Source organism: Thermobia domestica, chromosome 11 (genome assembly GCF_964235325.1).
Source record: "Thermobia domestica chromosome 11, izTheDome1.hap1.1, whole genome shotgun sequence".
NCBI classification, from domain to species: domain Eukaryota; kingdom Metazoa; phylum Arthropoda; class Insecta; order Zygentoma; family Lepismatidae; genus Thermobia; species Thermobia domestica.
Window position 1 is genome coordinate 199,562,063 of NC_137464.1, and position 13,862 is coordinate 199,575,924.

A 13,862-nucleotide genomic window follows, 5' to 3' on the forward strand; every position below is an offset into this window, starting at 1 on the left:
AAGCTGTAGACCGCACTTTTCTTGTAGTCTCGCTACTGAACGGAACACTGAAATCAAGTGAACTCAACAACAAACAACTAAGGTATGGGTAGTTCAAGAGCAGGGAAACGTACGAAAAACTCACAGAAAAGTGATGCATTCGGATTCCAAAGTGACTTTCTTATTCCAAGGCAAAATTTTCGTTTGTATTCCAAGTTACTTTACAACGGACTATTGGAATATTCGGATTCCGGAGGCAATACTGTACTTCAAATAGCAAAGTTTATTGTCTATTGTACTTTTTGCATCTTTGGTGTAGCTTTTAGTTCCATGTGTGCATGATTCTTGAGTAAATCAAGTCGAAATTATGTCCTTCTTGCCGCATTAGAACTCTGTATGGCCTGGTGAAAACTTTTGAAGAGAAGTGACACATTACAGTAGAGCGTCGATTATCTGAAGTAATTGGGGACATGGGTGTTCGGAAAACTGGTTTGTTCGGATAATCGAACTGTACATGTTTATTTGCCAAAAAGAAGTACTGTACAGTAAATTTATTCATAAAAAGAAGTGTGCTGATTGTTGAAACACAGCGACTGGCGGCTTGGCCGATCAGCAGCGCCTTATGAAGGCCCCATTAGAAGCAATGTTCCGCCAGCGGTGGCTCAGTGCGGCGACTACTGTGGGAAACTTGGTTTGGGAGTGAGGGGGATGATGGACGGTAGGGTGGGAGAGTAACAGGTGCGAGCGAGTACACAGTTCGGTTAAGCGGTCGTTCGGTTGACCGACGTTCGGATAATCGACGCTCTACTGTATCTCGTTTCCTGTTTTCTAGACGAGCCTACTACAGCGAAAAATTCAATTCCGACCCAAAGTATTGGTAGGCCTACGAAGACATAGACCATAACTGGTCATTAGAATAATCAATACTGTATCTCAAAACTGGCGGTTTTAAGTCAACTCCGGTATCTCTATACGATTTCACGAGATGCACAGATCACTGTAATTAAGAATGTGTAAAAATCATAGCTGACGGAGAGTTCATACCTCGGATATTGGGTTTATAAGAAGGCAGAGCAATGATATAACAGAACAATGTATTTTTAACTAAGCTAACATCTGCCTATTAATTTTTAAAAAAAAAGTTATGTTCTTTTGCGACTCTCATGCTTTCTGTCATGAAGCCAGATACTTTCTTCAAGATCAAGACTTACACATAAGCTTTGATAAAACAGTGATTTTTTTTTCGGCATTCCATTCATTTAAGATGATATCTATTTTTGTCCAGCGTATTCGGAAACAACGCAAGAAAACTTCGGAAAATGACAATATATCTCATTTTTTTACACTGTAGTGTCGAATCCATAGTGTTTGGGGTTGCTGAGACATCCAGTGACACTTCCGATGCAGTTTGAATCCAAAATTACTCCTTTGTCCAAAATGAAACTATTCTCCCCGTGCGAAGAACGGGTATTCTGCTGTTATAAATAAAAAATGGTAGTCCTGAAATTTTTAAAAAATACTTTTAAAAGTTGGTGCGAAAAAAATAATAATTAGAAGAACTTATTAACTACACACTGTTCACAATGTAATCCAACGATTTCACTTATGCAGCAGGTTGCATTTCTATCTCTTATCTAACCGGCATCCCAATCTTTCATTTAAGAATAATTTGGTTTTTAGTATCTTAGTCTTCATCTGTGAACACTGTCTCGATTAAATCGTAGTTTTGATCAATCCCGAATAGTGTAAAATTTCTGGAAATTTTGAACCTGTTGGTAAAACCAGATTTTTCCAATTTCTTTCTGGAAAATCTGTAAAACTTGGGAAGAATAAAAATCTTTGTATCAAGTTAATTTTACTAGTAATGGAACCTTTTACTTTTATTTTCTTTTATTTATTTATTTATTTATTTATTTTTGAACACGTCAAAAGTGTACGTTCAGAATTTCAATATCGCGAATATTTAACAAGAAAAGCACTCGAAAATAGAAACTGTTGCAATTATCCTTGAAAATTAATAGTCTACACTCATTTCCGTTATACACTTTTTAATCGTTTATTCGTGAATGTGCATTAATTACAGAACTTCTACAGTTACTTACAAGCCTACCATCATGAAGCGTTTCTGTTGCAACAAATAGTTCTTAATATGTTCTTTGATTTGGTGGAGTCTTGTTAATTTTAACCAAATTACTTCTTAAAAGAAAGAGCAGAAGGCAATTTCACTAATACTCATGCACTAAAACATAAAAAAAATATTATTTAATATTCTAATATAGATTTGTATATAAACTTTATGTACAAAATTCTGTATGTAAACAAATACCAGTTTCCTAGTACAACAAATTATCTATATGTATCAAAATGGAAATGACTATGTTGTGACTATGTTCACTATGACTATGAAGTGACTATTATCACTTCTTAAACCAGATGACCGACCTCGATAAAATTTTCAACATAGACGAGGTTTGGGGTGGTTTTTATCATTTTATTTTGAAGGTATAACTGGAGAGGAGAGGGGGAGATATATCGTCAATAATCATATTACTGTCGAATTCATAATTTTCGTGGTCGCTGAGATGAACAGCCGATGCCGTATAAATCCAAATTCACCCCGTTAGTATTCCTAAGAGGGAATAGTGACATGTAAAGATAATTGAAAATGACCGCTATTACTGTCGAAGTTGATTGGTGTCAGTTTTGATGCCCTTTATGTTCTAAATGAAACGTATTCTCCCAGGTATTCTGCTAGTCTGTAATAATAACGAACGGAAGTTTCACATACTCAACTTTTTAATATATTTCTCACTGCTCAAATTTACTCACTTGTGCAGTGTGTGTGTGTGTATGTGTCAATAAGATCATAACTCTTTTTGAGTTATTCGAAAAATATACAAATAATAAAGAGGGATTTTACCAGAAATCAGAAAGCTAAAATGTAAAAACCTGTTACTTTAAATATATTACTTGTTAGCGAAATACATTGGATATATGCTGCAGATATGTTACAGCAAGTAAGATTAGAGCCTTTCTTTTTCAAGTGTGACCTCGGAAAAAAAGTGAAACATTCTTCGGCCTCACCCCTGCCGACCTTCTGTGGAGGAAACCTTCCCCTTGCTTTGGGGGAAGAACCTTGTCCGCATCCTATTATCTAAGGATGTCGCCCATAGCAACTTGTCCTTCCTCTTTTGAGGGAGGTATGAGAAAATACACATCGACAGCAGCGCCAACAGGATCACACCTGAAACCCAAAATTTCCGTTGTGTTTTTTCGGGCCTTCACAACATTAATCCCGAAATACTGTTATCAGGAACAGAAGCTACTGTGAAATTATAAAAACAGAATATACTGATGTCAGGAACAGAAGCTACTGTGAACTAATAAAGCAGAATATACTGATGTCAGGAACATTATAACTACTGTGAACTAATAAAAGCAGAACTCCAGTTGGTTGTGAATTTCGATATGTTCTACAAGGAGTGCTTCGAATATACAAGAAAAAAACGTAGGACTATTAGGGATACAAAGTCTTCGCTAAAATAAATCAAAAGACTCAAAGATTTTTGTAATATACTTGGTTGGTTGGTTGGATTTGAATTAAATGTCTCTATCTGACATTGGATTGGTTGATTAGTTGGATTTGAGTTAAATGAGTATATATAAGACGAGAACCTACAGCTTAACATGGGATCCGAATCACATAAACTCCCACCTGTAATTGTAATATACCTGTTTTGTTTAATCTGTGTTGCAGTTATTGTTTTTTTAACGAAACTGCCCTGTTTCCAATTAAAAATTATTCTACATTACTATGTGAAAACCATAATGTTTGCAATATATAAACTTTGAATATCACATAACTTCCGTTTTTTTAAATCTAAAACTCATAAAATATTCCTCGTTGTCTCTCTGAAAAATCTGGCAACTCTCGTTGCTTCAGTGAGTAGCAGTGCTCAAGTCTGCTGCTTCCCGCCAAAGGTCAACCATGGTTGGCCAGAGCAATAAGAAAACCTGCTAACGTGATAACCTTGCACTTACTTTATATCAATTGAGGTAGGGGCAGCGATTAGAGAGGGCAAGAGGGGTCAGTTGTCCTCCTACGCTTTGAAGTGACCCCTTAATGTATATAGTTTCATTTGGAAATGTAAAGTTTTTTTATGTGTTACTGATTCATAGAGAAAAAATTGTGCCATATAATATTTGCCGTTGCGTGAGTACGTACTGGTTATTTGTCTTCCCGTGGAGTTAAGAAAGCTACAGGAATTGCGTTCTAATTGCAATTCAAAGCAATTAATATTGCATTTGTGAATTTCTTTAAATGTCGTAGCATATACTTATAGTATTTACTGTCTTTAATTTTCTAAGAGTAATAACATACATTTAATGGCATGTGTGGAAATAAAAATATAAATTGTTCATTAGTTCCCAGTTTTAATATAACTTCTACAAAACCATTATTCATTATTATGGTTAATATTATCCTTTCTATTTATTTATTTTGCAAATTTATTATAGATATTATATAATCTAATCACACAATTTTCCAGACAGAATTTTAAGATGTTCATGAACAAGGTATGAAATCTCTTCTTAACACTTTCGTTATTTATGAGTGCAAAGGGCTAGCAGGCCTACCTACTTGCGTTGCTCTTATCAATTTACTTAATAAAATCTGAAATACAATACTGAACTAGTATTTTACTGGTATGTTAACTGAAAAAACTATTACCCTTTTAGTTATACAATCTTTCGTTAAACGAAATGTTAGAAACAACCAAGGAAACTAACATTGATATACAAATATTCAAATCATATCTTGCCCCACTTTTAACGTCCAATCGCCACCACTGCTTGTAGGGAGAAATATCGTCACTTAGTGCTCTCCGTAACTACTCAATAACATGTAATAATAATGCATGCATAATTAGTATTAATTGTAAATATGTTGAATTAATAGTATGTCTCCGTTTTCTGTAAAGTAATACAGAAAACCATTCGATTCTTTCCTCCCAACTTCAATCAATAACAACACGTAACCAAAACAGTAGCAACTGTTATAAAACCAATGCAGTAGTTCATCAGATATGTAATACTTTATATGTTTTATTATTGACACAGCTCTCCTCCCTAGATCGCATTTTTAAGAACTTCATTTTATACTTTTTTTTTTCAAAAGTATACATTAAAACGGAAGATAAGACCAAGATAAGACAAAAACTATAGACCAACCTAGGTGCACAAATGCTTCCTTTCGGAGTTATAGGCTGTCGGAAACATAAAGAAATGAACTTTAAAGGTCCATAGCTCCAAAACTATAGAACTTACAGTAGTCGGGTAAAGACTTCACTTAGAAAATAATGTGTGCTATCCAAAAATAGATGTTTCAGAATCCTAAGGTACTTACGCAACAATTTTTATGGAGGAAGTTGCCTGCGGACATATAATTTGAACTACTCACCAACTACCTCTATAAAAATCAGGATTCTGAAACTTGAATATTTGGATAGCGCAAATACTAGTTCCTAAGTGGAGTCTTGACTCAACTACGGTAGTTTCCATAGTTTTGGAGCTATGGACTTCTCAAGTTCATTTTTTCATGTTTTCAGCAGCCTATAACTGGAAAGAAAGTATTTGTGCAGCCAAGTTAGTCTATATTTTTTGTCTTACCTTGATGTCTGGAATCACCTCCCAAGCGTTATCGGTGTTATTCAGAAATACCCTGTATAATTGCTAAAAGCCTGTGCAGAATCCATTGGATGAGTAAAGTTATCTAAGAAATTTAAAGTCGCATGTTCTCTTTCACAGAATTCCTTACAAATGATGGTATTTTACTTCCATTTACCTTTATAGTTATCTATTGCACAGAAAGATAGATACTCTGTTGAATTAAGCTAATAGCTGTTTGATATTATTGTATTGAAAATATTCCATTTCTTTCTTTTCTTTATTTTTCATTTTGGTCCGATCATTCACGGAGTCTTTTCCAATTGACGCGCTGTCATAAAAGGTTTAAAATGTTAATTACTCAAATAACGTTTACTAATTATAGAAATACTATTTGAAAAATATTAAGGCTACGTGTAAAATACATGATTTCGAGATTTTGTAATCCATAGTGTATTGTTGAGCAGTGCGCGACTATAAGCGCAGTCGTGTTTATAATTTGCGTGGAAGGACAAAAATATTTTTTAACAGGAAATGAAACTGAACACGGTGGCTCAGTGGTAGATCGCTCACCTCTGGTGCTTGAGGTTTCTGGTTCGATCTAACCTCGCGACAAGTGGGCAAGGGCGTCGATTTCTCTATAAATTTGGAGGGGGGCCCACTCAGACGCAGAATGTATATACATGAGGATGTTAAGACAAATTGCATTCAAATTATGCCAAATATTGTATATTCATAAATACACTAGAGGGTCCACATGAGCTTTGGGGGGCCCAGGCCCCCCGGCCCCCCAGGATCGGCGCCATTGCAATGCAAGTGGGCTTTATGGTTGGCAAACATCGTGTGAGTAGGTTATCTCGTTTTCTTCCGCTTTCTTCATTCATTATTGTCGGTCATCTTCTCGTGTAGCCTCGGTGCACAATCCTCGCACGTTAAACTCCATAGGTAACCATTTTAATAAAAGACGCCCTTAGAATTAAAAAAAAAACTTTCACAGATAATTTTATTTCAGTCGTCTGTGCTCGCTTTATGGCCCTTTTTGTCTCTTAGGGGAAGCCCACAATTGAGGAAGCACTGGTTTATTGTATTTTTAAGAATAAAAAAAAAGAAATGTTACTTATTCTATAAGTACCAAAGAGTGAGCACCTGTTGAAAAGTTTGAAAGCTGATGACGCGTATGGACATTCGTAAGCCTCGTAATGTAGCTACATCATCAAACATCTTATGAGATGCTGGTTTTGCAAAATTGAGTATGTTATAATTACGAGGAGTAAATGATGCCACGGTCCCCCTAAATTTGTTTCACGGTCTTCCAGGGATCCGCGGACTACCAAATAGAAAAGATTAATCTAGACAGCAACATCCCTTAGTGTAGAGCAGGCCCACAACCAGAAGGGGGCTAGGGGGGCCTGGACCCCTATACTTTTCGTGCCCCCCCAGACCTTAACACAAAATGCTATTATTAATACAAAAAACACAATTTAGCTATTGGTAGAGAATGACTTGGCCCCCCTAACATATTCATGCCCCACCCAAACCTCTGTGACTGGTTGCGGGCCTGGTGTAGAGTGTTGGCCAGAGCATATCCAAAGGCTATATTTCAGGTCCAGTGTTATTTTCCCTTTATACTGTTGACCTCATAATTGCTAATACTAACCCCGGATTTTGATGTAGAGTAGAGGGGGGCAAGGATACGATTCCCTAAAATCAGATGAATATATTCGCGTATGGCAATAATGCGTCACGTGGAGTTTGATGCTAGTGGCGTCTAGAACCTAAACAAGTTTGAGTGTACTGCGGCAAACTACAAGCTATCCAGGTAATTATTTACGTTTTTCTAATAGTTTGATATAATATTGGAACATAAGTAGTTAATTAATAACTTATACAATTTTATAACGATTTCAAAGTACTATAAAGCGTTAGTTTCTAACATATCCATTGTTTGACAGGATGGAGTAAATTGCCTTTCTTCCAACAGTTGGCTGTACAACATCACGGGAAAGTCAATTGTGTAGTGAAGGGGCAAGGGTACGTAGATACCTACGGGGCAAGGGTACGCATGCGTACTCTTGCCCCTTCTGTTCTATGGAAAAGAATCCAATTTGATTTAGATCTAACAATCAAAAAAGAATGTAGATTCCGTTGTAATAATGAATGACGGCAAACTTTACGAATACTGGTTCCCATATATAGCCTCTAACGTTAAGAATTCTGAAGAATCCTGATATTTTCTTATGTACGAGGGATAAATTTTTATTCTAAATACCATTCCTTACATAACAGTATCTAAGGTGGTGTTTGAGTTTTCGAAACAGATAAACGTGTGAGATAGTTAAATCTGCAGTTATTGAATAACGTTACGCTTGCTTATTTTATTCAGGTTTCAGAAATACTACGCTTTGTTCTCTTTTATCTTAAATGTCAGTAGTCTTCAGTAATAAATTTCAATGTGCCTTATGCAGAGTCGTTCTGACGCGGAATTAGTGCCATACTAAAAAGTTCGACTACCGTATGTTTCCTGTAGTAGTCAGTCCTTTAGTAATCATACGTTAAAACGACTCTACATAAGGCGGTATCAGTCCAATGATTGGTATGGGATCCTATAAAGATATATGAAGCTAACCCAACCTAACATTTGACAATATGTAGCTTCTTCAAGGATAGGTCGAGAAGTTTTCAAGTTACCCTCGTAGGTGACAAGCATCCTGTAACTGATGGAATAAGCTTAATTTGGAAATATATTTTTATAAAGGATCTAAATAATATCTGATTGTTTTGTATCCTATGCATTCCCATTACTGATATAAGAAGAATTAAGGATTTTTTTTAAAAAATGAGAATCTGCAACGTCTTTAGGCACAATAAAGCCAGTAGGCCTATTTAACGAAGAAATGGAGAACGAATTAGTGGAATATATTACTGGATCAATTCTTCTATGACTTAACTTTAAAAGATCTAAGAAGAATGGCAAACAATTTTGCTGAACGTAACTAGTTGCCCTATATCCTTTAGCCATGTGAATCGAATGGCAGGAAGAAATTGGACAGAGTCTTTCCGTCATAGACATTTAACAATTGCTTTGCGACAGCCTTCAAAGACTGGTCTGGGGAGAGCTCGTGGTTTTAGCAAGCCACAAGTTGAATGCTTTAATTATCTAAAAGATCTGGTAAGACAAAACGGTTCTCCTCCACGGGATATCTACATGTACGAAACTGGCATAAATACGGTTCCCCATAAAGTTCCAAAAGTCGACTAAAAATCAGTTGTGAATAAAACTGTATCTAGTGATTTTGGAGTTAACATAACAGCTGTTTCCTGGTGAGTGCATCTGGTGCCTTTATTCTCCAGACATTTCCCACAAAACAAATGAAATAAGAATTATTCGATGGCTCGCCGCCGGGTTCTGTGGGAATATCTAATTCTGGTTCATCACCTCACAACTTTTCGTAGAATGGTTATATTATTTACACCAACATGTGCGATCAAATTCGGTTACGAAAAAGGTATTTGTTACTTGTTGACAATCAGACCTCTCACATTTCAATCGAAGGGATTGATTTCTGCAGGCAAAATGGGATAGTGATGTTGAGTTTACCACCAAATCCCAGCAATAATTTGAAACCATTAGATCGCTCATTTTTTGACCCGCTGAAATCCTTGTATTCAACAGTGTGTGATAAATGGATGAGGAATCATCCATCCCACCTAATTCCAAGTTGCGAGTTTGTTTACTCAAGCTTACTACAAAGCTGCAACCATTGGTATCCAGCCTTCAAGAATCTGGAGCTGTCCCACTGAATCCAGATGTATTCACTGAAGAACATTTTCTTCCTTCTCTTGTGGATGTGGTAGATTTAAATGTAGAAGCCAGCTCTGAAGACGAAAGCATTCCTGAAGCAACAAATCAAGCATCAGACCTGAATAAAGCCCAAAATCGTTCATCGGATGATTCACTGGAAGTAAAAAGGGGCTCATGCTGCGCATCCAGATCAAATACTGCTTTGCCAGTTGCTCGTCCTCCTCCATCTGTTACCAAACCTTTAAACAGTAACGCTAGATCCTCACTAGAAGCAAGCAAGAGCTCATGCGGACTGTCCACTTCAAACACTCTTCTGCCGGTTGCTCGTTTTCATTCATCTGTTACCAAACCTTCAACCAGTAACACTAGATTCTTACTAGAAACAAGCAAGAGCTCATGCGGACTGTCCACTTCAAATAATCTTCTGCCGGTTGCTCGTTCTCATTCATCTGTTACCTAACCTTCAACCAGTAACGCTGGATTCTCACTAGAAGCAAGCAGGAGATCATGCAGATTGTCCACATCAAACACTTCTCTGCCGGCTGCTCGTTCATCGGTTACCAAACCTCCAACCAGTAAAGCTGGATCTTCACTGAAGGTAAGCAGGTGCCCATGTGGACCGTCCTCATCATGCACTCCTTTGGTGGTTGTCAGTCCTCCTCCAACTCAACCAAAAAATCTTATCTTCTCGATGTCAATCAGAGATTCTGACATTCTCTCCTTTCAAGCAGAACTTACTTTCGAAACGGCGCCTTCCAAAGAGCAAAGGCAAACATCATCTTGCACCAAGAAAGCTACAACCGAAGTTGTAGCTACAACTCCTCAGGTCAGTGAAGAAGTAGTGTAAGAGTGTCCATTATGCAATATCATCTACAGTGATCCACCAATAGAAGACTGGATCAAGTGCGCAAGATGCCATGAATGGTGGTATGAACAATGCACATCATATAAAGGAGTAGGCACCTTCATCTGTGATAATTGTTAATGCTCTTTTGGGTGCGTACTCTTGCCCCTTTGATTTCGTACTCTTGCCCCACATATAGGGGCAAGAGTACGAATTTGAATGTTTTCATTTTACGAATTATAGTTCCTCCAAGGGCAGAGGTATAAAATGTTGAGTTCACATTTCGTAAAGGAGAGTTCAAGTTTTGTGTTCCATGTAAAAGTTTTCCGTTGTAACTATTTTTTTTACCAAAATATATAAGTTTAATTAAAATTTGGGTACTCTTGCCCCTTTCCTATAATATCAGCCCCTAAAATATAAATACGTAAATATGTAATAAAAAATGTCTGAAGTATATAAAAAAATGTAAATTCGTAATGAAATATGTACTTTAACACTAATTCTTATTTTTCTTTTAAATTTCTTTCCTTATAAATCGATATGTTCAATTTAAAAGAACTTACAAAAATTCAAGTTACAATATTAAAATGCCCCTCAAACAGTCCCTCGAAAGTATCCGTGGAAGAAACACTGGATGTTTCACAACGGATAAATCAAGCATAATGCCCCAGCATATATCTTTGTATCGTTATGCAACGCACACAACATTTCGTGTTTCGTCCATTTTTGTTGCTTCTGTCCACAGAACTATGAACTTTCACGGAATTGCGTATTACAAGAAGAAAATCCTTCAATGTAGTTTACTTTGGCCCAAATTGCATTCACGTAGTTTGTGGGAATCCCTGTCGTCATTTGGAGAATCCTTTGTACACTCGTTCACCACATATGATCTTTACGTTTTAGGATACTATTACCTGACCAGGATAGCAGTGCGGTTTTGGGAGGATGGCGTTGCTGTTGTGTTTACATCAGTTTCTTGGTAAGCGCGGTGGGACAGGAGAGCGGATAGTTTCACTCTGCAGTGTATCCAACGGTTTTTAAAAGCTGCAGTTTGGATGTTATGCATAGCCTAATCTCTTTCCGCTTAATAAAGAACGCCGTAAATTATGTGGTTGTAGTGAACCATTCCTGTAGTAATGCATATTTATTGTGAATAGTGATATATGAATGGAAATTGCCAATTGAAGAACAACATGGCACAATTGACAATTCAGTGAGCTTCTATCGTGTATTAAGCAGATTGTATAAAAATTGATTACGTTTTATTCGATGTCATTATAAAACAGGAGCAGCCTGTAAAACGTTGCACGCTAGTGTGTTCGCAAGTTAATGTGGAGAGTGTATTTTTGTTGTTGTTTTTTTTTCTTGTTACTTAAGATGTACTGCAAATAACTTCAATAACTGTTGAAACTTGAGCCAGGATCCAGGCTGAATGTTTGGGGGTGGTCGTTCGAAGTCAAATCAAGGAAAGAGTATATTGCAAAAAAAAAAAAAAAAAAAGTAAAATAACTTTAGAAAAGGAGAAGTAGCTATTCTCTGCAATTTCTAGAACAGAAATGGCCACCTGCGATTTCGAAGGAGGACCTTTTTTTATAGCAAAAACGCCGATGTAATTTCTTGCAATTTATTGCTTTATTTGACTTCTGCAACGTAAAACAAAAAAGTAAGGCCTACCTATTTTAGGTTTTATTTTACATTATAATACAAAGATGAAAATTCTTAGGTTTTATTTTTAAAATTAAAAAAATACCCTATTCTGGGGGGCAATTGCCCCGATCACCCCGCCCCTTGGATCTACCCCTGACTTGAGCATATGCGTGAAGTGGTTTATTATGAACAGGACAAAAAAAAAAAAAAAGAACTGTGATAGACTGATTACAAGTAATCCGGTTAGAAACACTGCTGCTTGTATTTTAGTTCCAAAACCGGCCGCCCGCACTCGTTCGCTGGTCAGGTAATACATGCTATGTTTCTTTAATACATGTCACTTGACATGTATACTTCACGTCACTTGACACCTGACTATCCTATGCACAATCGCTATAAGCCTAATCTGGGCCTTTTTTTTTTTTTTTTTTTTTTACGTTTTCACACACTATGTAACTTGGACAGGAAGCCGTTCAGTTATCATCCGTCACCATTACCCTACAAAACTGTAATACATTAAATATTGTTTTATTTAAATTCTTTCTCCCAGAGTGTATTCTGTACTCTGAGACAAAGTGGATCAATTACAGATGTGTATTTCTCTTTCTTACGAATTCTAAATGTTCTCCTAACTTGAACGATGTACTAACCTAGTAATATTTTTGATTGTTGAAATCTTATACTTTATTGTTGTTCATTTTGTATATCTAACTTTTGATAAAATATTCGAAGACATACTCCAATTTTTTTGGGAGATCACCCTTGCGCCGCCCCTGCACTACATCCAATTGTACATTAATGAGTCTACGACCAAAAAAAAAAAAAATGACGTTTCCTTTTACCCGACTTTGATACATTTTGTTCTCGAAGTATGACTGTTTTCGCATTTTCCGACAAATTTTCGGGTGGTCATAGTGTCGAAAGGAAGCATTTCTACACCTAGATTAGTGTATACTTATCGTTTTGTCTCGGTGTCAGAAATCACTCCCCGGTATTTGTTTACTTAAGTTATGCTCTATATATATAACAAATAAAATAAATCAAATCGTATCAAACATTTTTATTTAAGAAAATTATTTATATGTGATTAAAAAGAAATATTTGAGAATATTTTCGTACTTTTCATCGCCTTTTCATTTTAGTCATCCATAAATAGTTTGTTTTAAAAGAAATTTTATTGAAAATATAATTATTTTTTATTTATAGTGTGATTTATTTTCTTTATTTTTTAAAAAGGAAGCATGTTATGTTAAAAATGTTTTTATGTTCTATTGAACTCTTTTATCTCTTAAAATAAAAAATTCCTTATTTAATGAATTCCAAAATCGAAACCCTTTATTGAAATGTTTTTATATCTTAAAATCAAAACATTTATTGAAATGTTTTTATTTCTTAAAATCAAAACCCTTTATTGAAATGATTTTATCTCTTAAAATCAAAAACAAGTAATGTCTTTACATGCGCGGGCAGTCTAGTGACTAGCACTCACCCCTTCCCTGCATGGTGTGTCAGCTTCGAATCTCGGTGAGGAAGCATTAAACGCATTGCAGTGGTTAAGGTTTTATCTTAAACTGCAGGTTCACGTCTCATATAGCCTCGATGCCGAAGAGTGATGCTAAACTTAAACAAACACCGTTTTCTGGAACATATGGAACATTGAGGCAGTTTTGACAAACTAGAAACAGGTGGCAACCCTAAGGTATACGGATGTTACTGAGAGCAAAGAAAAGGTAAGGGACACAAGCGACCTCTGTGAGAACAAGAAATATCACAAAACAAAGCTCACGCTCAGAGAATCTTGAAACACACACAAATACATGCACGCTCCAAGAGACTCACTCGAGGCAAAACCGTGAACCTAAGAATAGATGAGTCACGCGGGTGACCAGCGGTACAACGTGTTGAAACTATTTGAGAGAAAAG

At 36.3% G+C, this 13,862-nt stretch overlaps 1 protein-coding gene across 6 annotated transcripts in view; it reads left to right on the top strand.

The window, feature by feature from the left end:
* LOC145664666 (uncharacterized) overlaps nt 1–13,862 on the top strand; it is an 828,415-nt gene that overhangs the window by 530,554 nt on the left and 283,999 nt on the right. The window lies entirely within an intron of this gene.